This window comes from Scyliorhinus torazame, chromosome 4 (assembly GCF_047496885.1).
Source record: "Scyliorhinus torazame isolate Kashiwa2021f chromosome 4, sScyTor2.1, whole genome shotgun sequence".
NCBI classification, from domain to species: Eukaryota; Metazoa; Chordata; class Chondrichthyes; order Carcharhiniformes; family Scyliorhinidae; genus Scyliorhinus; species Scyliorhinus torazame.
Window position 1 is genome coordinate 67,025,488 of NC_092710.1, and position 25,898 is coordinate 67,051,385.

General features: G+C 47.4%; 1 protein-coding gene across 2 annotated transcripts in view; it reads right to left on the bottom strand.

Annotated features, from left to right (window-relative positions):
• The window catches only part of LOC140410278 (NACHT, LRR and PYD domains-containing protein 3-like), a 169,051-nt gene that overhangs the window by 112,316 nt on the left and 30,837 nt on the right, over nucleotides 1-25,898 (bottom strand). Inside the window, exons 3-6 of one of the 2 annotated variants that reach the window (XM_072498239.1) lie at nucleotides 20,515-20,714; nucleotides 19,673-19,869; nucleotides 7,704-7,905; nucleotides 1,989-2,030 (exon numbers count right to left, since the gene is read on the bottom strand). The gene's annotated coding sequence lies outside the window, so the exon portion shown is untranslated. Of the gene's footprint in view, nucleotides 1-1,988; nucleotides 2,031-7,703; nucleotides 7,906-19,672; nucleotides 19,928-20,514; nucleotides 20,715-25,898 lie in introns of those variants that run through there. The other variant, XM_072498240.1, reaches the window with a different exon arrangement.

The following is a 25,898-nucleotide window of genomic DNA, read 5'->3' on the forward strand; positions in this document are numbered from 1 at the left end:
TCCTAATCCAACCCTGCACTTCCAAGAATTTAGAAATCTCATCCTCAACAATGGATTCTAGAATCTTGCCAACAACCGAGGTTAGGCTAATTGGCCTATAATTTTCCATCTTTTTCCTTGTTCCCTTCTTGAACAGGGGGGGCTACAACAGCGATTTTCCAATCCTCTGGGATTTTCCCTGACTCCAGTGACTTTTGAAAGATCATGACTAACGCCTCCACTATTTCTTCAGCTATCTCCTTTAGAACTCTAGGATGTATCTCATCTGGGCCCGGAGATTTATCAATTTTTAGACCTCTTAGTTTCTCTAGCACTTTCTCCTTTGTGATAGCTACCATATTTAACTCTGCCCCCTGACTATCCTGAAATGTTGGGATATTACTCATGTCTTCTACTGTGAAGACTAACGCAAAGTACTTATTTAGTTCCTCAGCTATTTCCTTGTCTCCCATCACTAGATTACCAGCGTCATTTTGGAGCGGCCCAATGTCTACTTTTGCCTCCCGTTTGTTTTTAATGTATTTACAGAAACATGTATTATCATTCCTAATGTTACTAGCCTACCTTCATAGTTGATCCTCACTTCCTTATTTCTCTCTTTGTTATCCTGTTTGTTTTTGTAGCCTTCCCAATCTTCTGACTTCCCACTACTCTTTGCCACATTATAGGCTTTCTCTTTTACTTTGATGCATTCCTTAACTTCCTTTGTCAGCCATTGCTTTCCATACACTGTGTCTTATTTTGTGGGATGGGGACGATCGTAACCTCTCCTGAGTTCTGTCTTTTCGTGCTTTTTTGTATTCCTAAGCAGCTACGCTTCCCACTGATTACTTCACCTCTTGGTTCCCTGACTTTCCCTTCACCCCCCAATCTCTAGTTTAAAGTCCTATTGACCACCCTATTTACTCTTTTCGCCAGAACACTGGTCCCAGCTCGGTTCAGGTGGAGACCATCCCAACGGTATAGGTCCCCCCTGTACCAAAACTGATGCCAGTGTCCCATGAAAAGGAACCCCTCTTTCCCACACCACTCTTTCAGCCACGTGTTAACTTCACTTATTCTTGCCTCCCTATGCCAATTTGCATGTGGCTCGGGCAGTAATCCAGAGATTATGACCCTTGAGGACCTGTTTTTTAAATTTGAATCCTAGCTCTTTATAATCTCGAAACAGGTCCTCTTTTCTAGACTTGCCTATGTTGTTGGTACCGACATGGACCACAACTGGATCCTCCCCCTCCCTCTCCAGTATCCTTTCAAGCCGGTCAGAGATATCCCGCACCCTAGCACCGGGCAGGCAACATACCATGCAGGACTCTTTATCCTGCTCACAAAGGATACTATCTATCCCCCTGATAATAGAATCCCCTACAACTACAACTTGCCTATTTACTCCCTCCCCTTGAATGGCCTGCTGAACCATGGTGCCTTGGTCAGCTTACTCATCCTTCCTGCAGCCCTGTTCGCCATCCACACAGGGAGCAAGTGCCTCATACTTGTTGGACAGGGTCAAGGGCTGAGGCTCCTGAGTTCCTGACTGCTGGTTCCCTTTACCTGACTTGCAGTCACACCCTGCTGTCCCTGGCCACTGGCAGGATTTAAACTACTTACTCTGACAGGTGTGACTGCCTCCTGAAACACAGTGTCCAGGTAAGTCTCCCCCTCCCGAATGTGCCTGAGTTTGAAGCTCAGACTCCAGCTCATCAACTCTGAGCCGGAGCTCTTCGAGCAGCCAACACTTACTGCAGATGTGGTCGCTGCAGCTCGCAATGGGATCTGCCAGCTCCCACATCAAGCAGCTCAAGCACATCACCTGACCAGCCATCACTAATTAAGTAATTAGTTTAATTTAAGTTTACGAGTTTAGCTGTGTTTTTTTTTAATTTGGTGCAGATTTGCTATCAACCAATCAGATCACAGCTTCCCTCTGACGTCACTTTTGGGGGAAAAAACTGGAAAACAGGACGTTACCATTAGGTTTTTATACTCACAGAGACTGCTCCTCCTCCTCCGAACGGCTCCCGAAATTAGGCCTGAAGAAAGAGAGAACAAAAGTCGGGAAAAAGCACCTTCTCCCACTCTTCACCGAACTACCTCACTGCACCAAATTACCAAATTCTCACTCTGTCTGTGTCTCACTCACTCAGGCTGTGTCTCCTTGACCAGCGCAATGCTTACTAAGTGCGCTTTCTGTCTGTCTTTAATACAGACTTTAGGATGACTCACACTAAAACTTCAAAGAGAAGAATACAATGTGTACCTTTGTGCCCCTTAACAGGCCTCAGGTGACTGCCAGATAACTGCCTCTCAGCAATTAGGGTGGGGGCAGCTTCAGCCAATCAGACACTAATCTACACTGCACTTTTAACTGAAAAACAGCACAATTAGATTAACCACTTACCTTTCCTGGTTACCTCACTGCACCAAATTACCAAATTCTCACTCTGTCTGTGTCTCACTCACTCAGGCTGTGTCTCCTTGGCCAGCGCAATGCTTGGTGATTGGTGAAGGGAAGGTCATGCCTGTCAATTCTCATTGAATTCTTTGAAGAGGAAGCAAAGGTAGTGAACAGGGGAATATCTATGGATGCTATTTATATGGACATCCAGAAGGCATTTGAGAGAGTCCCCATAAGAGACTGCTAGTTTGATAATCTTTATTAGTGTCGCAAGTAGGCCTACATTAACACTGCAATGAAGTTACTGTGAAAATCCCCTCATCGCCACACTCTAGCACCTGCTCAGGTATACTGAAGGGGAATTCAGAATGGCCAATTCACCTAACAAGCACGTCTTTCGGCACTTGTGGGAGGAAACCGGAGCACCCGGGTGAAACCCATGCAGATGGGGAGAGCATGCAGATTCTGCACAGACAGTGACCCAAGCAGGGAATCGAACCCTGGTCCCTGGCGCTGTGAAGCAATAGTGTTAACCACTGTGCTACTGTGCGGCCCTAACTAAGCTGGAAGCCCATGGAGTTGAGGGCAAATTATTGACATTGTTGGGAAATTGGTTATGTGGCAGGCAACAGAGTGGGCATAGTCAATAAGTACTCTGATTGGCAGATGTGACTAATGGTGCACTACAGGGATCTGTGTTGGGGCCTCAATTATTCATTAACAACTTGGATAATGGCGTAGAAAGTCATATATCCAAATTTACTGATGATACAGAGTTGGAGAGCATTGTAGACGGTCTAGATGATAGCATAAAACTGCAAGGAGATATTGACAGAAGAATTGTGTCAGGTAGAATTCAATGTGAGCAAGTGTCAGATTATACATTTTGGACCAAAAAAAGGAAATAATCAAAAAGGCCAATGGAATGTGTTGCGAGTTTCTTTTCCTCTGTCTTTTCCTATGGCTCTGTTCCAATTATGGCAATCAGTGGGTTTGCCCTTCTTCCTTTTGATATCTAAGTTCTAATGCTCAGAGTCGCCAGGTATCAAATGATACCACCATAAGGTTCAACCGGCTATCGATCAAAGAGCCAAACACCAGTTTGTTAGTGCAAGGTCAAGGGTACTTTATTTACACACAATTAGTCACGCAATATAAACACTACTAGTTAACTACACCTCTCGACTAAGACAACCTGTGCTTAACTTCGGGCACCCGGCTTAGGTCAGAGAAACAGTGGCCGCTGTTCGATTCTGGATCTATCGAGTTCAAAGGAGTAACTGCTGCTCAGCTAGGCTCATCCGTCTGGCAGCGAGCGTTGAACTTGGACTTGCTTCTGGTGTTGCTGCAATTGGAGATGGTCATGACCGGGCACCAGGTCCAAGAGAGGGCGAACATATGGCGAACTCTTCTTCTTATACTTGGGGGTTTTTGCGCTCTTTTGGGCGGTCCTTCTGTTTGGACCCCACTAATTGGGTGATCCCTGATCACTCCGTTCGATTCCTAACCAATAAGTGGGCGGGGATCTGGATGGCCGGGCGTGTCCCAAGCGGTCACTGACCCCTTTGTTTACGCATCCCCGGAAAAGGGAGTGGCGCCGAAATGTCTGGGACTGTACCGGTCTCTCGCGTACCAGTCCTTTGTTCTGGTGGAGATGGGCCATCCAATGCTAATCGGCCCATCAAAATGCTCATTGTTCGGAGTTTCGACACCATCTGGACTTCTTGGTTGCAAATATACATTTTCAGGCTCTGAGCCTGCCTGAGTCTTGGCTTGTCCATTTTACCCTCTAGGCTTTGCGAGTTTCTCTGTCCCTAGTTGTAAGTGGCCATCCCAGGGGGCTACAAATGCTAGCCTTTATATCGAGAGGATTGGAGTATAAAGACACAAACGTTATGCTGCAGCTTGACAAAACCCTAGTTAGACCCCACTTGGAGTACTGTCTGCAGTTCTGGACACCACACCTGAGGAAGGATATATTTGCCTTGGAGGGAGTGCAACGTACGTTTACAAAAATTAGAACTGGACTACAGAGATTAAGTTACAAGGAGGAATTACACAAATTAGGCCTGTTTTCGCTCCAATTTAGACGGTTAAAGGGTGATCTGATTGAAATCTTCAAGATAATAACAGATAAAGAATGTCCACTGGTTGGACATTCATTCTAAAACTAGGGGGCAAGTCTGAAAATTAGGGCCCGCCCATTCAGGAGAGATGTTAGGAATCACTTCTTCATGCAATAGGGTGGTAGAGGTTTGGAACTCTCTCTCACAAACAGCAGTTGGAGCTAGAACAATTGTTAGTTTTAAATCTGAGATAGATAGACGGACAGATTTTTCTTGAGCAAAAATATTAAGGTATATGAGCCAAAGGCAGGTTTATGGAGTTAGGTCACAGATCAGCCATGATCTCATTGAATGGCAGGACAGGCTCGAGTGGTTGAATTGTCTATTCCTGTTCCAATTACCCTTTCTGTTACTCAAAAAACTCCAGCAAGTTAGTTAAGCACAATTTCCACTTTAGAAATCCATGATGGATCTTCCTAACCAATCCACATTTTTCCATGTGACTGCTAATTCTTTCCCGCATAAAATTGCTTCTACAAGTCTGCCCACTACTGATGTTAAACAGATTAGCCTATAATTTCTGAGGCTATCCTGACAACAGTTTTTGAACAAAGACAGAGCGGGCATTTGATCTTTTCCAGTCCTCTGCATCTCCACTAAGCCTAGAGAAGACTGGAAGATTATGGCTGTGCCCCTGGAATTTCTACTCTCACTTCCTTCAATATACTTGGATACATCGTACCGGTCCCGGTACCTGTTGTCATGTGCAAGTACCTTTAAAAAATGGGTGTTACAGAAATGTACCTTTAAGAAATGGGTGTTTATCAGTGGTGTCAGAGTGTGGGTGGAGTTGGGCTGCCTGTCAGCTTTTTACTTTTGTTTTAGGCTGTTTGCTGCAGGATGTGTTTTAGTTTCATTATCAGAGCTGGATAGCTGCAGTCACAGCCAGAAGGGGTATTAGTCTCTCTCTCTGTAATCTAAAGACTGTAAATTGATCCTTTGGTGATTTAAAGCTAATAACTGCTCTCAGTAGTGACTTTAACCTGGTGTGCTTCTGTTAAAAGTTCTTTATTAAGTCTTATGGATGTTAAAAGGACAGCTTAAGGATTACTTCGTGTTGTGTTCTTTGGGGGATGTATTTGTATTGATGGTTGCTAAGATGCTCACTGTATGTTTTAAAAAGGTTAACTTGAGTTTATAGAATAAACATTGTTTTGTTTTAAAAAATACTTTTCCATTTCTGCTGTACCACACCTGTAGAGTGGGCCGTGTGCTCCCGATACCACAATCTAGTAAACATTGTGGATCAGGTGAACTCCATGATACACTTTGGGGTTCTTTAAACTCTGGCCCATAACACTGTGAACTTTCAAACTTAAGAGGTGTTTACTGCAGAGAGGGGAGAAACTAAACAGCAATGTTCAGGTGATGTAAGGAGAAGGTGGATGTTGGTAGACTAAGAATATGACAGAGGAAGGAAAGCAATTTCTGTGACCAAGGAATTTAAAGTTCCCCATACATCTGGGGCGCGATTCTCCGACCCCCCATCGGGTCGGAGAATCGCTGGGGGTTGGCGTGAATCCCGCCCCCATCGTGTCCTGAATTCTCCGCCACCAGAGATTCGGCGGGGGCGATGGGCCGAAGTCCCGCTGCTGTCAACCCTCGCCCGCCGGCGTGGATTAAACCTCCTTTTGAACGGCGGGACAAGGCGGCGCGGGCAGGCTCCAGGGTCCTGGGGGGGTAGGGGGGTGGGTGCAGGGCAATCTGGCCCCGGGGATGCCCCCACGGTGGCCTGGCCTGCGATCGGGGCCTTTGCCGCCAGCCGGCAGAGCGGAAACCACTCCAGGGCGGGCCTAGCCCGTCAAGGTGAGGGTTTGGCCCCTAAAGGTCCGAAGAATTCAGCACCTTTGGGGCGGCCTGACGCCGGAGTGGTTCCCGCCACTCCATTACACCGGAACCCCCCCGCCCCGCCGGGTAGGGGAGAATCCCGCCCATGATCTGAGGTGATGTTGAAAAGACCAATGGCGAAGAGTGCAAAATGACAGCTCGTAGTGGAGATAATAAGTTTAGCATTCCAAGATGATCCTGGATCAGGATTGGTTTATGCCATCCAGCCTGATATGATCACTAATATCTGAACTAGTTGTTTGTATAAATTTTGCAACGTGCCTCCCATGGGTTTACTTACATTTATCAAGGTGGGAAACAGTTTGAATTTTATTGGAGACAAGGTGGAGGTAAAAATGTGTTTCAGGAGTTGGTGGAAGTGGAGAGACCGAGGCACAAAAGATGAACCCTCAGTTGGGCAGCTGCCAATGGATCAGGCCACTACAAATGCAAGAAATACTAGGAGGCGTCAGCTATTTGGTCCATTGAGCCCACTCCACCATTCAATCAGACAATTGTGGTCTTAACTCCATTTTCCCAACTCTATATCATGATTCTTGACTCCGTTGTAGATGAAACATCAATTTAACTCAGCCTTCAACATATTCAGTAACCCTGCCTCCAATGTTCTCTGGGGAAGAAAATTCCAAATATTAAAGACCCTCTGAACGAAGAATCACAGAATTTTCAGTGCAGAAGGAGGCCATTCGGCCCATCGAGTCTGCACCGGCTCCGGCCCTTGGAAAGAGCACTCTGCCGAAGCCCACGCCTCCACCCTATCCCCTTAACCCAGTAACCCAACCCATCCTATTTTAGTACGAAGTCTTACAACACCAGGTTAAAGTCCAACAGGTTTGTTTCGATGTCACTAGCTTATGTGTTTCTGGAACATACCTCTTCATTCACCTGAGGAAGGAGCAGCGCTCCAAAAGCTAGTGACATCGAAACAAACCTGTTGGACTCTAACCTGGTGTTGTAAGACTTCGTACTGTGCTCACCCCAGTCCAACGCTGGCATCTCCACATCATGGCAACCTATTTTAGACACTAAGGGCAATTTATCATGACCAATCCACCTAACCTGCACATCTTTGGACTGTGGGAGGAAACCGAAGCACCCGGAGGAAACCCACGCAGACACAGGGAGAACGTACAGACTCCGCACAGTCAGTGACCCAAGCAGGGAATCGAACCTGGGACCCTGGAGCTGTGAAGCAACTGTGCTAATCACTGTGCTACTGTGCTGCCCTCCGAAGAAATTTCTCATCATCTCAGTTCTCAATGATAGACCCTCAATTGAAACTGTGCCCCCAGTTCTGGTTCCCTCACAAGGAAAAACATCTTCTCAACACTCACCTTGTCAAGTCGACTCAAAATCTTGTGTTTCAATACGATCACCTTTCATTCTTCTAAAGTCCAATGAGTATAGGCCCAACCTACTGAAACTTTCCTCAGGAGACAACCTCTCAGAAATCATCTTGGTGAACCTTCTCTGAACTGCTGAAATTTCACCACCAATCAGTCCTAACACAGTGGCTGACGCTGAGGATTAGAGATGCTGAGGATTAGAGAAGAGTCCTTGTCAGGGTGAATCTGAAGCAAACTCACTCAGCTTCACACAACATCCATCAAATTCCCAGCCCCCAGCGCACATTGTGATGGCCTGAGCCCGCTGCACCCACAGTTTGTGGTTGTCCTCACTCTGAGCCCACGCCAGTGCTTTCTGAAACTAACAGAACTCTGCTGAAATAGCTGAGTCGCTTCAAGGCTGCTTGGCCATTTAAATACAGGCAACAGAACCAGCATTTTTTTTTTAATAAACATTTCACTGAGGTATTTTTGGTACAGTAACAACAACAAAATAGACAATATACATGAAACCATAAAAATTGTGCAAAAGTCATTATTAACCTTTCGTACAGGTCCCACCCTTATTACCCCCCTACTCTAACCGAACCTCTCAAGGAGAACTTAATTTTCTCCATACAGAGAAAGCTAGCAATGTCCGATAACCAGGTCTCCGACTTCGGGGGCTTTGAGTCCCTCCATGCTAACAGTATCCGTCTCCGGGCTACCAGGGAAGCAAAGGCCAGGACGTCTGCCTCTTTCTCCTCCTGGATTCCCGGGTCTTCTGACACCCCGAAAATCACCACCTCTGGACTCACCGCCACCCTTGTTTTTAAAACCTTGGACATGACATCCGCAAACCCCAGCCAAAATTCCCAAAGCTTTGGACATGTCCAAAACATGTGGACATGGTTCGCTGGTCCTCCCGCGCATTTTGTGCACCTGTCCTCCACCCCAAAGAATCTACTCATCCAGGCATGGTCATGTGAGCCACCGGTGCACATGAAATTGTATCAGGCTGAGCCTGGCACGTGCTGCGGACGTGTTGACTCTACTAAACGCATCCGCCCAGATCATCCTCTATCTCACCTCCCAGCTCCTCCTCCCACTTGCGCTGAAGCTCCTTGGTCTGCGTATCCTCTGAACCCATAAGCTCCTTATAGACATCCGAGACGCTCCCCTCCCCTACCCACCCTCTGGGAATTACCCTGTCCTGAATCCCCCTCAGCGGTCGGAGCGGGAAGGTTGACACCGATTTACGAAGGAAGTCTCACACCTGCAGATAGCCAAATTTGTTTCCCCTCGCCAGCCCAAACGTTTTCTCTGATGCCCACATACTCAGAAAGCTCCCCTCTATGAATACATCCCCATTCCTCTCAATCCCCACTCTCCACCATAACCAGAACCCCCCCCCCCCCCCACATCCATCCTCCCCGGGGAAAACCGGTGATTATCACAAATTGGGGCCCAGACCAATGCTCCCACTGCTCCAACATGCCATCTCGATTGGCTCAAATTCTGGTGGAGTAACATGCCGGCGGGAGCGGCAGAGGCGCAGTTACCAATGCTCTTAGACTGGTGCCCTTACAAGAAACCCTTACAAGAAGCCATAAGACCAGAAGACCATAAGACATAGGAGTGGAAGTAAGGCCATTCGGCCCATCGAGTCCACTCCACCATTCAATCATGGCTGATTTCAACTCCATTTACACGCTCTCTCTCCATAGCCCTTAATTCCTCAAGAAATCAAGAATTTATCAACTTCTGTCTTAAAGACACTCAACGTCCCGGCCTCCACCGCCCTCTGTGGCAATGAATTCCACAGACCCACCACTCTGGCTGAAGAAGTTTCTCCTCATCTCTGTTCTAAAGTGACTCCCTTTTATTCTAAGGCTGTGCCCCCGGGTCCTAATCTCCCCTGCTAATGGAAACAACTTCCCTACATCCACCCTATCTAAGCCATTCATTATCTTGTAAGTTTCTATTAGATCTCCCCTCAACCTCCTAAACTCCAATGAATATAATCCCAGGGTCCTCAGACGTTCATCATATGTTAGGCCTACCATTCCTGGGATCATCCGTGTGAATCTCCGCTGGACCCGCTCCAGTGCCAGTGTGTCCTTCCTGAGGTGTGGGGCCCAAAATTGCTCACAGTATTCTAAATGGGGCCTAACTAATGCTTTATAAAGCTTCAGAAGTACATCCCTGCTTTTATATTCCAAGCCACTTGAGATAAATGACAACATTGCATTTGCTTTCTTAATTACGGACTCAACCTGCAAGTTTACTTTAGAGAATCCTGGACTAGGACTCCCAAGTCCCTTTGCACTTCAGCATTATGAATTTTGTCACCGTCTTAGAAAATAGTCCATGCCTCTATTCTTTTTTCCAAAGTGCAGGACCTCGCACTTGCCCACGTTGAATTTCATCAGCCATTTCTTGGACCACGCTCCTAAACTGTCTAAATTTTTCTGCAGCCTCCCCACCTCCTCCATACTACCTGCCCCTCCACCAATCTTTGTATCATCGGCAAACTTAGCCAGAATGCCCCCAGTCCCATCATCTAGATCGTTAATATATAAAGAGAAGAGTCGTGGCCCCAACACTGAACCCTGCGGGACACCACTCGTCACCGGTTGCCATTCCGAAAAAGAACCTTTTATCCCAACTCTCTGCCTTCTGCCTGACAACCAATCGTCAATCCATGTTAGTACCTTGCCTCGAATACCATGGGCCCTTATTTTACTCAGCAGTCTCCCGTGAGGCACCTTATCAAAGGCCTTTTGGAAGTCAAGATAGATAACATCCATTGGCGCTCCTTGGTCCAACCTATCTTTTATCTCTTCAAAGAACTCTAACAGGTTTGTCAGGCACGGCCTCCCCTTACTAAATCCATGCTGACTTGTCCTAATCTGACCCTGCACTTCCAAGAATTTAGAAATCTCATCCTTAACAATGGATTCTAGAATCTTGCCAACAACCGAGGTTAGGCTAATTGGCCTATAATTTTCTATCTTTTTCCTTGTTCCCTTCTTGAACAGGGGGGGCTACAACAGCGATTTTCCAATCCTCTGGGACTTTCCCTGACTCCAGTGACTTTTGAAAGATCATAACTTAACACCTCCACTATTTCTTCAGCTATCTCTTTCAGAACTCTAGGATGTAGCCCATCTGGGCCCGGAGATTTATCAATTTTCAGACCTCTTAGTTTCTCCAGCACTTTCTCCTTTGTGATGGCTACCATATTCAACTCTGCCCCCTGACTCTCCTGAATTGTTGGGATATTACTCATGTCTTCTACTGTGAAGACTGACGCAAAGTACTTATTTAGTTCCTCAGCTATTTCCTGGTCTCCCATCACTAGATTACCAGCGTCATTTTGGAGCGGCCCAATGTCTACTTTTGCCTCCCATTTGTTTTTAATGTATTTAAAGAAACTTTTACTATCATTCCTAATGTTACTGGCTAGCCTACCTTCATATTTGATCCTCTCTTTCCTTATTTCTCTCTTTGTTATCCTGTTTGTTTTTGTAGCCTTCCCAATCTTCTGACTTCCCACTTCTCTTTGCCACATTGTGGGCTTTCTCTTTTGCTTTGATGCATTCCCTAACTTCCTTTGTCAGCCACGGCTGCCTAATCCCCCCTCTGATAACCTTTCTTTTCTTTGGGATGAGCCTCTGTACTGTGTCCTGAATTACTCCCAGAAACTCCTGCCATTGCTGTTCTACTGTCTTTCCCACAAGGCTCTGCTCCCAGTCGATTTTCATCAGTTCCTCCCTCATGCCCCTGTAGTTACCTTTATTTAACTGCAACACCTTTACATCTGATTCTCCCTTCTTTCTTTCAAATTGCAGATTGAATTCTACCATATTATGATCACTGCCTCCTAAGTGTTCCCTTACTTTAAGATCTTTAATCAAGTCTGGCTCATTCTATAACACTAAGTCTAGAATGGCCTGTTCCCTCGTGGGCTTCATCACAAGCTGTTCCAAAAAGCCCTCCTGGATACATTCAATGAATTCCCTTTCCTTGGTTCTACTGGCAGCATTATTTACCCAGTCCACCTGCATATTGAAGTCCCCCATGTTCACTGTGACCTTGCCTTTCTGACATGCACTTTCTATTTCGTGGTGCATTTTGTGCCCCTCGTCCTGACCACTGTTAGGAGGCCTGTGCATAACTCCCATTATGGTTTTCTTGCCTTTGTGGTTCCTCAACTCTACCCACACAGTCTCCACATCATCTGACCCTATGTAGTTTAGTCCTATTGATTTAATTTCATTCCTAATTAACAAGGCAACCCCGCCCCCTCGTCCCACCTCTCTGTCTTTTCGATAGGTTGTGAATCCGTGGATGTTTAAATGCCAGTCCTGAACCCCTGCAACCACGTCTCTGTGATGCCTACCACATCATACCTGCCAGTCACAATCTGGGCCACAAGCTCATCTACCTTGTTCCGTACACTGCGCGCATTTAAATATAGCACCTTTAATTCTCTATCGACCGTCCCTTTTTGTTTTCTTAGTGTGGTGGACCTTGGTTTACTGAGCCTTTCCATACACTGTGTCATATTTTGTGCGATGGGGACTATCATAACCTCTCCTGAGTTCTGTCTTTTTGTGCTTTTTTATATTCCTAAGCAGCTATGCTTCCCACTGATTACTTCACCTCTTGGTTCCCTGACTTTCCCCCCCCCACCCCACCCCCCGCAATCTCTAGTTTAAAGTCCTATTGACCACCCTATTTACTCTTTTCGCCAGAACACTGGTCCCAGCTCGGTTCAGGTGGAGACCATCCCAACGGTATAGGTCCCCCCTGTCCCAAAACTGATGCCAGTGTCCCATGAAAAGGAACGCCTCCATATGCACCCACACCGACCCCTCCCCCACCACCCACCTCCCGATCATGGCTATATTAGCCGCCCAGTGATAATTGCTAAAATTTGGCAGCACCAGCCCGCCCTCGCCCGACTCCGCTCAAGCATTACCTTCCTTACCCGCAGGGTCTTGCCCACCCAGACGAAGCCCGTGATCACCCTATTGGCCCGCTTAAAAAAGGACCGCGGAATAAAAATGGGGAGACATTGAAATACAAATAGGAATCTCGGGAGGACCGTCATTTTCACCGTTTGCACCCTCCTGGCCAGAGACAACGGGAGCGCGTCCCATCTCTGAAAATCGTCCTTCATTTGGTCCACTAGCTGGGCCAGATTCAATTTATGCAACCGGTCCCATTCCCGCGCCACTTGGATGCCCAGGTACCTAAAACTATCCCCTACTGACCTAATAGGCAGCTCTCCCAGTCGCCCCTCCTGTCCCCTCGCCTGAACCACAAACATCTCAGTCTTTTCCATCTTTAGCTTATACACCGAAAACCGGCCGAATTTCCCTAAAATCTTCATGATTTCTTCCATCCCCTCTACTGGGTCCGAAACGTACAGAAGCAGATCATCAGAACCGTGTGTTCCACCCCCCCACCCCACCCCCCGCCCTCCCCCGGACCAGGCCCCTCCAGCGCCTTGAAGCTCTCAGAGCAATTGCCAATGGCTCTATAGCCAGCGCAAACAGTGGGGAGAGGGGGCATCCCTGTCTCGTCCGCCGGTGCAGTCAGTAGTCCGAAGTTGTCCTGTTCATCCGTACACTTGCCACAGGAGCCTGATACAGTAACCTGACCCAGTCAATAAAGTCCTGCCTGAATCCGAACCATCCCAGTACCTCCCACAGATAATCCTATTCTACCCGATCAAAAGCCTTTTCTGCATCCATTGCGACCACTACCTCAACCTCCCTACCTTCCCGGGGGCATCATGATCACATTTAACAGCCTTCTTACATTGGCCACCAACTGCCTCCCCTTAACAAACCCGGTCTGGTCCTCCCCAATAACGTCCAGAACACAATGCTCAATCCTGGAGGACAAGATTTTGGCCAGCAACTTGGCATCCACATTCAGCAGTGAGATCAGCCTGTACGACCCACACAGCTCCGGGTTCTTGTCCCGTTTAAGAATCAGCGAAATCGTTGCCTGTGACATCGTCGGGGGCAGCACCCCTCTTTCCCTTGCCTCATTGAACATTCTCAACAACACTGGCCCCAGTATCCCCGAGAACATTTTATAAAACTCCACTGGCTACCCGTCCGGACCCAGGGCCTTACCCGCCTGCATGGCCTTCAAGCCATCCACTATCTCTTCCAGCCCAATTGGGGCCCCCAGCCCTTCTTCCTGCTCCCCGTCTACCGTTGGGAAATTCAGCTCCTCCAAGAAGCGCTTCATCCCCTCCGGCCCTGCAGGGGGTTCCGACCTGTACAGCCTGCTGTATAAATCCCGAAACGCCTTATTCACCCCTACCGAATCACCAACCAGGTTCCCCTCACCGTCCTTTACTTTCCGTATCTCCCTAGCTGCCTCCATCTTCCTAAGCTGTTGTGCAAGCATTCTGCTGGCCTTCTCTCCATGTTCATAAATCGCCCCTCTCGCCTTTCTCAGCTGCTCCATCGCCCTCCCTGTGGTCAGCAAGCGAAACACCGCCTGCAACCTCCGCCGTTCCCTCAGAAGCCCTGCCTCTGGGGTCTCCGCATACCTCCTATTGATCTGTAATATCTCGTTCACCAGTCGGTCCGTCTCTGCCCTGTCAACCGTCTCCCGAAGAGCCCGGATCGAGATCAGCTCCCCCCTTACCACCGCCTTCAGTGCGTCCTAAACCACCGCTGCCGAAGTTTCCCCCATGTCATTGACCTACAGGTAACTCTGAATGCATTTCCTCAGCCGCTGGCACACCCTTTCATCCGCCAAGAGTCCCACATCCAACCTCCAGTGCGGGCGCTGGTTAGCGCCTCTGCTAACGTGCAGGTCAATCCAGTGCGGAGCATGGTCTAAGATTTTAATCGCCGAGTACCCCGTGTCCACTAACCCAGCCAGAAAGGCCCTGCTCAAAATAAAGAAATCAATCCGGGAGTACACTTTATGCACGTGTGAGTGGAAGGAGAACTCCTTCACCCTCGGCTGCCCAAACCTCCATGGATCCACACGCCCCCCTCCCCCCATCAGGGGCAGCACGGTAGCCTTGTGGATAGCACAATTGCTTCACAGCTCCAGGGTCCCAGGTTCGATTCCGGCTTTGCTGACTGTCTGTGCGGAGTCTGCACATCCTCCCCGTGTGTGCGTGGGTTTCCTCCGGGTGCTCCGGTTTCCTCCCACAGTCCAAAGATGTGCAGGTTAGGTGGATTGGCCATGATAAATTGCCCTTAGTGTCCAAAATTGCCCTTAGTGTTGGGTGGGGTTACTGGGTTATGGGGATAGGGTGGCGGTGTTGCCCTTGGGTAGGGTGCTCTTTCCAAGAGCCGGTGAAGACTTGATGGGCCGAATGGCCTCCTTCTGCACTGTAGATTCTATGATAATCTATGATCAGCTCCATGAACCCTCTTAGTTCCTTTGCCATTGCTGGCACCCTGCCTGTTTTCGAGCTTGACCGGTCTAAGCCAGGGTCCATAACTGTACTGAAGTCCCCTCCCATGACCAACCTGTGCGAATCCAGGTCCGGTATCTTTCCCAGCATCCTGTTTATAAACTCCACATCATCCCAATTTGGCACATACACATTCACTAATACCACCTGCACCCCCTCCAGTTTCCCACTGGCCATAATGTACCGATCTCCCACGTCCAAGACTATTCTACCCACCTCAAACACCACCCGCTTATTGATCAGGATCGCGAACCCTCTAATCTTTGAATCTAGTCCCGAGTGAAACACCTGGCTGACCCAGCCTTTTCTCAGTCTAACCTGGTCCGTTAACTTCAGGTGCGACTCCTGCAACATTGCAACGTCCACCTTCAATCCCCAAAGATGCGCGAACACACGTGCCCTTTCAACCCTCAAACATTCCAGGTGATCAGCGTAGTTGGGGGGTTCATTGCCCAACCCCCTCCGCCGATCAGTCATCCCCTTTTTTAGGCCTGCCTCCAACCCGAGACACTGAACCAGCATTTACACTCAGTTCAGACCATCCCATGACAGTAGGCTAGGACAGTAAGGTGAAAAACATCAGCAGATTTTGTGCAGAGACAAAAATTAAAGACTCGTCCTCTGTTAGAAATTGGGAATAAAGGCTATGGACCAAGTGCTGGAAAATGGAATTAGAATAGAAAGGTGCTTGATAGCCAGCGCAGACATGGTGGGCCAAAAGGCCTCTTTCCCTGCTGTAGAACTCAAAAGCCGATATCTTCCGACTGTTCACGCTGGCAGGATTTCTGGTCCCTCCAATGGCGCACCGCTGCCGAGGGATTTCTGGCAGCTGGGTTGAATTAAATGGGGAATCCCATTGACAGCAGCGGGACCAGAATATCCCACCCCTAGCCAACGGAGGGCCACCTCCCACCACCCAGAAACATGCTGCAGAGGATTGCGTCCTTTGACTCAATGATGCTCTGGGCAGGCTTGAGTTACTGGCAGGACTCTGCCTTTGGATCCAACAGAAGAGTGGTAAGGCTGTCCCAGAGACTAGTTTAGATTGTCCCAGAGATAGTGCAGATTGTGACAGCTGTGCAAAGAAGAACTTGGGCGGCTGATTCACTGAAGAAAATAATTACTTGGATAATAACGCATGAGAAACAGGCACAGGCAGCAATATATGAACCAAGCTGAAGAAACAAGGGCTCTAAATCGATTGAGACTTGGGGTCAGAACTAAACCCTGGGAATATCAACAAACTAGATGAAGCTAGAAGCTAACAGTGAATTTTCTGTTGCTTAAATGAAAATTAACCAGATCTTTGGACATACAGGCAGAGGAACATCAGAGCATCTATGATGGTCTTCATTAATGCAGATTTTACACTCCCCACAGTGCAAGAAAGGGCACCATTAAGTTCACATCCACCTGCAATAATAATATCCTAAATTGAAACTGTTACTTTAATTGTGATATCGCAAGATTATATCAGAAGCACAGACATAGGAGAAGCATATCGCAGTTGCAGCAGCTCATAACCGTCTGATCTCACTGACTCCATCCTCACCAGGTTACACACTGTCTAATCTCACTGGCTCCATCCGCCCCGGGCTATTCATGGGCTGATCTCACTGGCTCCATCCTCCCGGGGTTACACACTGTCTGATCTCACTGGCTCCATCCTCCCCGGGTTACACACTGTCTGATCTCACTGGCTCCATCCTCCCCGGGTTACACACTGTCTGAACTCACTGGCAGCATCCTCCCCGGGTTACACACTGTCTGAACTCACTGGCAGCATCCTCCCCGGGTTACACGTTGTTTGATCTCACTTGCTTCATCCTCCCCAAGTTACACACTGTCTGATCTCACTGGCTCCATCCTCTCCGGGTTACACACTGTCTGATCTCACTGACTCCATCCTCCCCGGGTAACACACTGTCTGATCTCACTGGCTCCATCCTCCCCGGGTTACACACTGTCTGATCTCACTGGCTCCATCCTCCCCGGGTTACACGTTGTTTGATCTCACTTGCTTCATCCTCCCCAAGTTACACACTGTCTGATGGCATTGGCTCCATCCTCCCCGGGTTGCACGTTGTTTGATCTCACTTGCTTCATCCTTCCCCGGTTACATACTGTCTGGTCTAACTGGCTCCATCCTCTCCGGGTTACACACTGTCTGATCTCACTGACTCCATCCTCCCCGGGTAACACACTGTCTGATCTCACTGACTCCATCCTCCCCGGGTTACACACAGTCTGATCTCACTGGCTCCATTCTCCCCGGGTTATACACTGTCTGATCTCACTGACTCCATCCTCCTCGGGTTACACACTGTCTGATCTCACTGACTCCATCCTCCCCTGGTTACACACTGTCTGATCTCACTGACTCCATCCTCCCCGGGTTTCACACTGTCTGATCTCACTGGCTCCATTCTCCCCGGGTTATACACAGTCTGATCTCACTGGCTCCATCCACCCACCCCTGGTTACACACTGTCTGATCTCACTGACTCCATCCTTCCCGGGTTACACACTGTCTGATCTCACTGGCTCCACCCTCCCCGGGTTACACACTGTCTGATCTCACTGGCTCCATCCTCCCGGGTTATACACTGTCTGATCTCACTGGCTCCATCCACCCCTGGTTACACAGTCTGATCTCACTGACTCCATCCTCCCCGGGTTGCACACTGGTCTGATCTCACTGTCTTCATCCTCCCCGCGTTACACACTGTCTGATCTCACTGTCTCCATCCTCCCCGCGTTACACACTGTCTGATCTCACTGTCTCCATCCTCCCCGCGTTACACACTGTCTGATCTCACTGTCTCCATCCTCCCCGGGTTACACACTGTCAGGTCTCACTGGCTCCATTCTCCTCGGGTTACTCACTGTTGGATCTCACTTGCTCCTCTTCCCGGGTTGCACACTAGTCTGATCTGACTAGCTTCATCCTCCCCGGGTTACACACTGTTGGATCTCACTGACTCCATTTTCCCTGGGTTGCACACTGATCTCACTGGCTCAATCCTCCTGTAGGCTTGTATTCTCCACTCTTAATTTCCCGATTATTTATTTCAATGTGAAGTAAATTACAGTCTGGCTTTGCATCCTGCAATTACCGACCCATTCCTTTCAGTCTCCATGACATTGGTTCTTCTCATGGATGTTAATACTTAAATTTTGACAATCAGGTTGTTGTATCTACACTGAGTCTTTGCAAGAACGAGGTGAATATTTTTCTCACTCCCATTTATTTTTCCTTCAATCTGTATCTTTTAACATTTATCTAATTTCCCTTTACAGCCAGGATTGATTACGAACTGCTGCATCACACATCCCAATCCAGTGTAATGCTCTGATCGAACAATTCTCTCCTCGCAATATCACAATTAAATCACAATGTATTTCTGAGTGGCTGTTGGTTTCATAGCCATGCAAACCTTGATAACATAAACAGTGCTTTATTTCTGTTAGACAGGTTTATTAAGAAATTATCAGTCTTTAAGTAAATCAGAAAATGGAGAGAATATTGAATTCAACACGATTCAGATTTGTTGTCGGAAATGCACTGTTAATCTAATCTATCATCAGCAGCTCAGTCCCTTCATATCAGGTATTAACCGAAATAATTTCAGCTCGACTCCATCCAGAGCCACTATGGATGCCTAGAACAGGAATTCAAAGCTGAACACACTGAGCTCCAACTAAATTAATGGTAGTGGGTCAATGAGAACTTCTTCAAACTGAACTTAGCATTTACTGATTTTTGTATCAAGGATCAAACTCAGTTTGACCACAATAATAATCTTCCCTTAGTGCCACAAGTAGGCTTACATTAATACTGCAATGAAGTCACTGTGAAAATCCCCTCGTCGCCACATTCTGGCACCTGTTCGGGTACACTGAGGGAGCATTCAGAATGTCCAATCCATCTAACAAGCACGTTTTTCGGGACTTATTGGAGGAAACTGGAGCACCCGGAGGAAACTCACGCAGACACGGGGAGAACGTGCAGATTCCTCACAGGCAGTGACGTGACCCAAGCTGGGAATCGAACTGGGTCCCTGGCGCTGTGAAGCAACGGGGCTGCCACTGTGATACCATGCCACTCTTTAAATGTACATATCCAATTCTATTGAAGTCTGTAGCTTTGAAATCCAAAGTGTATTATCTCACAACTTGTCCCATAAACTACTTCCAAAATCTCATCACTGTCTGTCTGAGATGCCTATGATTGGTGAAAAACTATGCTCCCTCTCACTAGTTAATCTTGTCACCCCTGCTTCAAAATAAGAGGAACAGTGGTGAACAGAAACAGGTTTATCTGTGAGGATCCCAGAGTTCAATAGGCAATTGCTCGATCACTGTCCGAGCTCACATTTAGACAATGGCAATGACTTACCGCAGGAACCGGGAGGAACATAATCTCCCTGGAAGAATACAGAACTAAATTTGGAAGAGGAAAGAATTAACACAGAGATATTCACAATCACGTTAGTAACTGTCTTCACTTTACCTTGATTCCTCTGGATTTAGTCACTGCGCATGTCCTGTCTTGATCAATTCACTGCAACCAATTCCTGGTTTTCTCAGAGAAAACCAGTATGATCATCTCAGCTGAACATGTTTGTAAAACCTGTGCGCCGAGGTTCACCCAGTGCTGAAAGGTGATTTCCATTCTGAGATTGTTTTGCATCTGATGAATCTCCAGCCCTACAGAAAAGGAAATGGACCGAACCAGTTTGACACGTCTTCACCCCATTCAGCTGGAAACAAAAGTTTCAGGCTAGTTCAGAACGGTTAATATTTCCTGTTTAGTAAATGCAGTAAAATAGATACAACGTTGAACAGAATGAAAAGTCACACTGATCCACTGAAGGTTTGACTTTTAACCAAACATTTGAAAATATTTTCATCACCTGAGTATTTCGACTGGGGCAGGGGGGTGGGCAGAGAAAAATTCTGTGGGTCGAGGGCACCTGATTTCCTGAACCTGGTTTCCTATCATTGCAAAATGAAAGCGTTCCCAAAAGACACAGGGTGTGTTGTGTAAAACCCTATCGAGAAAGATCCAGGGCCCAGCCCTGCCTGAACTGCGATGTGGGAACATTCCAATTGATCTCAAGCCATCCCCCTTAAAAATGAAAAGGATGGTATAAAACAGAAGTGAGCTGATTTTGGGACCCTGACTGCAAAACAAATCGCCCTTCATCGCTGTCCCAGCCCAGTTACGGAATGTAACCATATGGAAAAGGAGTGGTTACAACAGCCTGTACAACATAATCTCACTGGGAAATATGTCTTCAATGTGATAAAGAAATACACAGCATACAGGCTCGGACACACTATTTATCTTACCATGCAGGTTTTCTGTTTCCGTGTGAGGTCTGCCAGTTCTGTCTTTTTAGATTCATTGTCACCAATCCAGAGGTTGTTCCTGGTTTTCTTTCAGCAAATCACAGTTTAGTAATTGGAGCTGAACTTTGAAATTTGAGTGTTGTGCTACATCTTGATGGGCTGAATTCCTTTCTGCTGAAATGACTCTGACTGTCTCCGCCCTGTGAATGGCAGATGCTATTTAAAAACACATCATCAAACCGGTTGAACAACACTTTTAATTATGAACAAAGTTAATTGCAAACAATTAGTTATTAATGACTGTCTTACCATATGTTCAATAAGGGGCATATGTCTTGAACTAATTAAGTTTCTATTCAACAAATCCACCCATTTTCTAATGTTTGGACTTTCAGACTAATACCCAAGAGCCAGTGTCAGATGTTTCAATGTGGGCGTTTAACCATTTAACTGCTGAATGAAAGTGTTGTTACAAAGAGAGAGATGTCTTACACCGAGTTCTTTGCTGAATGTCTTTCCTCATGCTCGCTGATATTATGCAACTGGATCATATTCATTCCAGATGCCTAGTGACCCTTCAGCATGTGCTCACTGACTTACACTGAGATCGAGTCCAGCAATGCCTCGAGGGCTGCACAGTGACAGAGGGGGTAACACTGCTGCCTCACAGCGGCAGGGACCCGGGTTTAATACTGACCTTGGGTGACTGCCTGTGTAGAGTTTGCACATTCTTCCCGTGTCTGCGTGGGTTTCCTCTCGGTGCTCTGGTTTCCACCCACAATCCAAAGATGTGCAAGTTAGGTGGACTGGCTATGCTATGTTAAATTACCCCTCGGTGGGGTTACAGGCACGGGGTGGGGAATTGCGCCAAGGTGGCATACTCTTTCAGAGGGTCGGTGCGGACTCGATGGACCGAATGTCCTCCTTCTGCGCTCTAGGAATTCTATGATTTAAAGTTCTTATTCTCATGTTCCAATTCCCTGAATGGTCTCATCTCTTCCTATCTCTTTAACATTCTCCAACTCTATGACCATCTAAGGTTCCAGTGCTCTTCCAATTCTGGTCTCTGCTGCATTCCTGATGTTTTTCATCCTTCATTCACAGCCTGGGTCTTGAGCTTCATAATTTATTCCCTGACCCTCAGTGCCTCTGTAGCACAGTGGTTTGCACTGTTGATTCACAGCACCAGGGTCCCAGGTTTGATTTGCGGCTTGGCTCACTGTCTCCGGAGTCTGCACTTTCTCCCCGTGTCTGTGTGGCTTTCCTCCCACAAGATCTGGACGATGTGCTGTGAGGTGAATTGGACATTCTGAATTTTCCCTCAGTGTACCTAAACAGGCACTGGAGTGTGGCGATTGGGGGATTTTCACAGTAACTTCATTGCAGTGTTAATGTGCGCCTACATGTGACAATAATAAAGATTATTATTAATTCTCAACATTTAAATCTTTTTAATATCTGCCTCTTTGATCAAGCTTTTACTCATTTGTCCGAACAGGAAAGATAGTGCCAAATCTGTCTGATTATGCTCTTGTAAAGGACCTTGGTATGTCTTATAAGATTAAAGGAGCAAATTGTTGTTGTTGAAACCTAGCATGTCTCACCTGGGCAGCAGTGGAATTTCTAGCCAGACTTAATATTCCATTGATCTGACCTTCATCGTAGATTATCATAGAATTTACAGTGCAGAAGGAGGCCATTCGGCCCATCGAGTCTGCACCGGCTCTTGGAAAGAGCACCCTACCCAAGTTCAGCACCTCCACCCTATCCCCATAACCCAGTAACCCCACCCAACACTAAGGGCAATTTTGGACACTAAGGGCAATTTATCATGACCAATCCACCTCACCCGCACATCTTTGGACTGTGGGAGGAAACCGGAGCACCCGGAGGAAACCCACGCACACACGGGGAGGATGTGCAGACTCCGCACAGATAGTGACCCAAGCCAGAATCGAACCTGGGACCCTGGAGCTGTGAAGCAATTGTGCTATCCACAATGCTACCGTGCTGCCCGATCATGTTGGATCTGAGAAGCTTCGCCTGTATTTAAATAAGTGTAACTGGCCCCAAACAGCAGAGCAAGCCATCAGGAACAAAAAGACATGAGCAGCACATCTGATCCCGATATTGGCCATCTAAATGGGAGAGAAGTGAGCGAGGGCATGGGCGTAGCTGGCTTGATCGACAGCTGCAAATGCGGCAGCAGATTTGGCAGGAACATGGAAATGCGCAGATTTCCTTCGGTCTCTTGTTTAAACTCCTGTGCATTTCTGATGCTAAATGAGAATTGATACATTGCAATCGTAGTCGCTCCTGTCTACTCTTTGACTTCCTGTAACTGCCTGAGGTGCAATGTCTCTGGGTTCAGTATCTTCTCCACCCGACTATTTTGTTTGGAAAGAAAGCATACTCTTCACTGACCTATAACTATGCGCGATGTACTCTCGTGGGAAAAGAGTCCCATAACAAGCATGTTTAGCCAGGTGTGTAGCCACCTAAAATGGCTTCTGGCAAAGGATGCTGGGAAACATGGCCAACATCGAGGATAAGCAGCTCTGAGTAATCATTAAAAGCTGCAGCCCAGACTTTTGCAAATACACAGGAGAAAGGCCATCTCCAGGCCATCCTGGAACAATAGGACTTACATGTTAATTTCATTCAAGTAGCAGACTCAACGGCGCCTACTTTCCTTATTTGGAAACCATGATGTGGAGATGCTTGTGTTGGACTGGGGTGAGCACAGTAAGAAGTATTACAACACCAGGTTAAAGTCCAACAGGTTTGTTTCAAATCGCTAGCTTTCAGAGCACATGTTTTACACACTCTGTTTATTCGTCCCATCGAGTCTGCACCGGCTCTTGGAAAGAGCACCATACCCAAGGTCAACACGGCTACCCTATCCCCATAACCCAGTAACCCCACCCAACACTAAGGGCAATTTTGGACACTAAGGGCAATTTATCATGGCCAATCCACCTAACCTGCACATCTTTGGACTGTGGGAGGAAACCGGAGCACCCGGAGGAAACCCACGCACACACGGGAAGGATGTGCAGACTCCGCACAGACAGTGACCCAAGCCGGAATCGAACCTGGGACCCTGGAGCTGTGAAGCAATTGTGCTATCCACAATGCTACCGTGCTGCCCTGTTGTGACTCTACATGTTGACCCACACAGCTGTGAGCCTCACACCCGATTCCTTTTTATTTTATCTCTATCTCCCTCGGTTCAGTCGTTTGTCCGATGCATTCCTGGAGTTGGGATTTACTTCAGCATGCTCTACTCCATGAGGCAGCAGTTCTTCAGGTGAGAAGCACTATTTAACTTCAAAAGTGCTCCGAAAGCTAGTGATCTGAAACAAACCTGTTGGACTTTAACCTGGTGTTCTAAGACTTCTTACTTATTTGGAAAGACCTCTGTGCCATGGACACTAACGACATGGCGAGGGCACGCCCCGCCTTCAAGGTTGCGGACCTTGATTGGACTTCATCGATCAGGTGATAAAACTCTGATTGATTGATTGGTAGCCCACCTGGGACCGCCCAAACGCGCATGAAATCCGCAGGGATAAAAGATGCTGCGCAATCCATCGATCTCTCTCTGCAGCAGCAACGAACAACGGTGACCTTCACCGGCCATGGAGGAAGACGAGACCCAGGGACAGACTAGGCCAACGACCAAACATCGAGGAATAAAAGACTACGGGTCACAGATAAAGGCCAATATCTGAATTGTCAGTCACTTCGAAGTTAAGGTCTTGCATGAACATGCTTATAGTTTAACTTATGTTGTATGTGTGTGTGATTGATTAACTCTAAAAATTGTGTGTATGTAAATATTGAATTGTTCATGAAACAGACTTGCAGTCATTGGTCCACCGTATACAGCTCAAGACACAAGGTGGTTTGGGCACAACAGGTGTTTCCCAGCACTCAGAACATCGAGAAACTCCCACTATCGATCTCTGTTCCTAATCAGATAGATTCGGGGCCTCAGCAGGGAACTCCCCGACGAGGCTGAATTTAGTCTTATTTTCTGCACCTAGCAGCTCAGTTCACCATTACTCCTCAGTGCAGAATAAGATTGGGATGCCATTTTTAAATGGCATCCTGATCTCTCAACCCCTCGAAGCGGCCCCCGAACCCCAACTCACCTATAAGGGTGCACCCCTTTGCATTATCCCCGTCGTGAGAAAAATGCCAGCTTGGCACTGCCAGCCTGGCAGCACCCCTGCCTGCCGGCAGTACCACCTGGCCCTTGGCATGCCAGAGTGCCATACTGGCAGTGCCAGGGTGCCAGGCTGGAAGTGCCAAGGTGCCTGGTGGCACCAGCAGTGCCACCCTGCCCAGAGAGAAAACACCGGGGGGGTCTCCAATCCCCCGGGAGACCCCCGCGAGTGCCGTTTCATCTGCTCCGTTTGTGGGGACTAGCACAGAGCGGTGCTTTCCCAAGATCTCCATGATGAAGGGGTTAAATCGCAAAACCTTCATTAGATCACGGGGGTGCATATTAGAGTGAGATTAGCTGTCTTGCCCCATGCAGATTTGCTAAAAAGAGATCTGCCCACAATGGGTGGGATTCACATCACATCTAGCAGGACCGCGTCATATCTCACGAGACGAGTAGATCCCATAAGGTGCATCTCCGGGCACATACCGGTCGCATCATGCCATGCTGTCTGTCGGGCATAACACGGGCATAACATGCTCTTAAATCTTCTGACCATCTGAAAGAAGACCCTACCCATACCCACTCTCACTTTCCATCCACATAACCCCACCTAACCTTTGGACATTTGAGGGCAATTTAGCATGGTAAATCCACCTAACCTGCACATCTTTGGGCTGAGCAAGGAAACCGGAGCACCAGGGGACACCCACGCAGACACAGGGAGAACGTGCAGACTTCACACAGAAAGTCAGCCAAGTTCAGAATCAAATTTGGATCCCTGCCGCTGTGAGGCTGTGCCACCATGCCAACCTATATCCTAAACCACTCAACTTCTTCCTTAAACTTGGCTCTTTGATCCTGTTCTAATGAACATGTGGCTCAGTTGAAAATTATGTTTGAGAAAACTACTGCACACAAAATGAAAGGTGTTAAATTTCAGTTGCTTTTTATTCCTGAGCTGTGCTGAAATCCTTCATTACGACTGGAATCCACAACGATTTTTCTGTTCACTGAAAATCATTTGATTTTTTTTAAAGTATTTTAATTGGAGTTTCAACACAACATCAAACTTAACACAAGACAGAACAAGCAAAGAATATCAGAAAAAAACAACAACAATCGAAATGGCATATTATTAACAGGCTGTCACACGTCAGTGACCCTGGACCCTGCAGTCACGCTTCCTTATTTACAATGGTATACATACAAG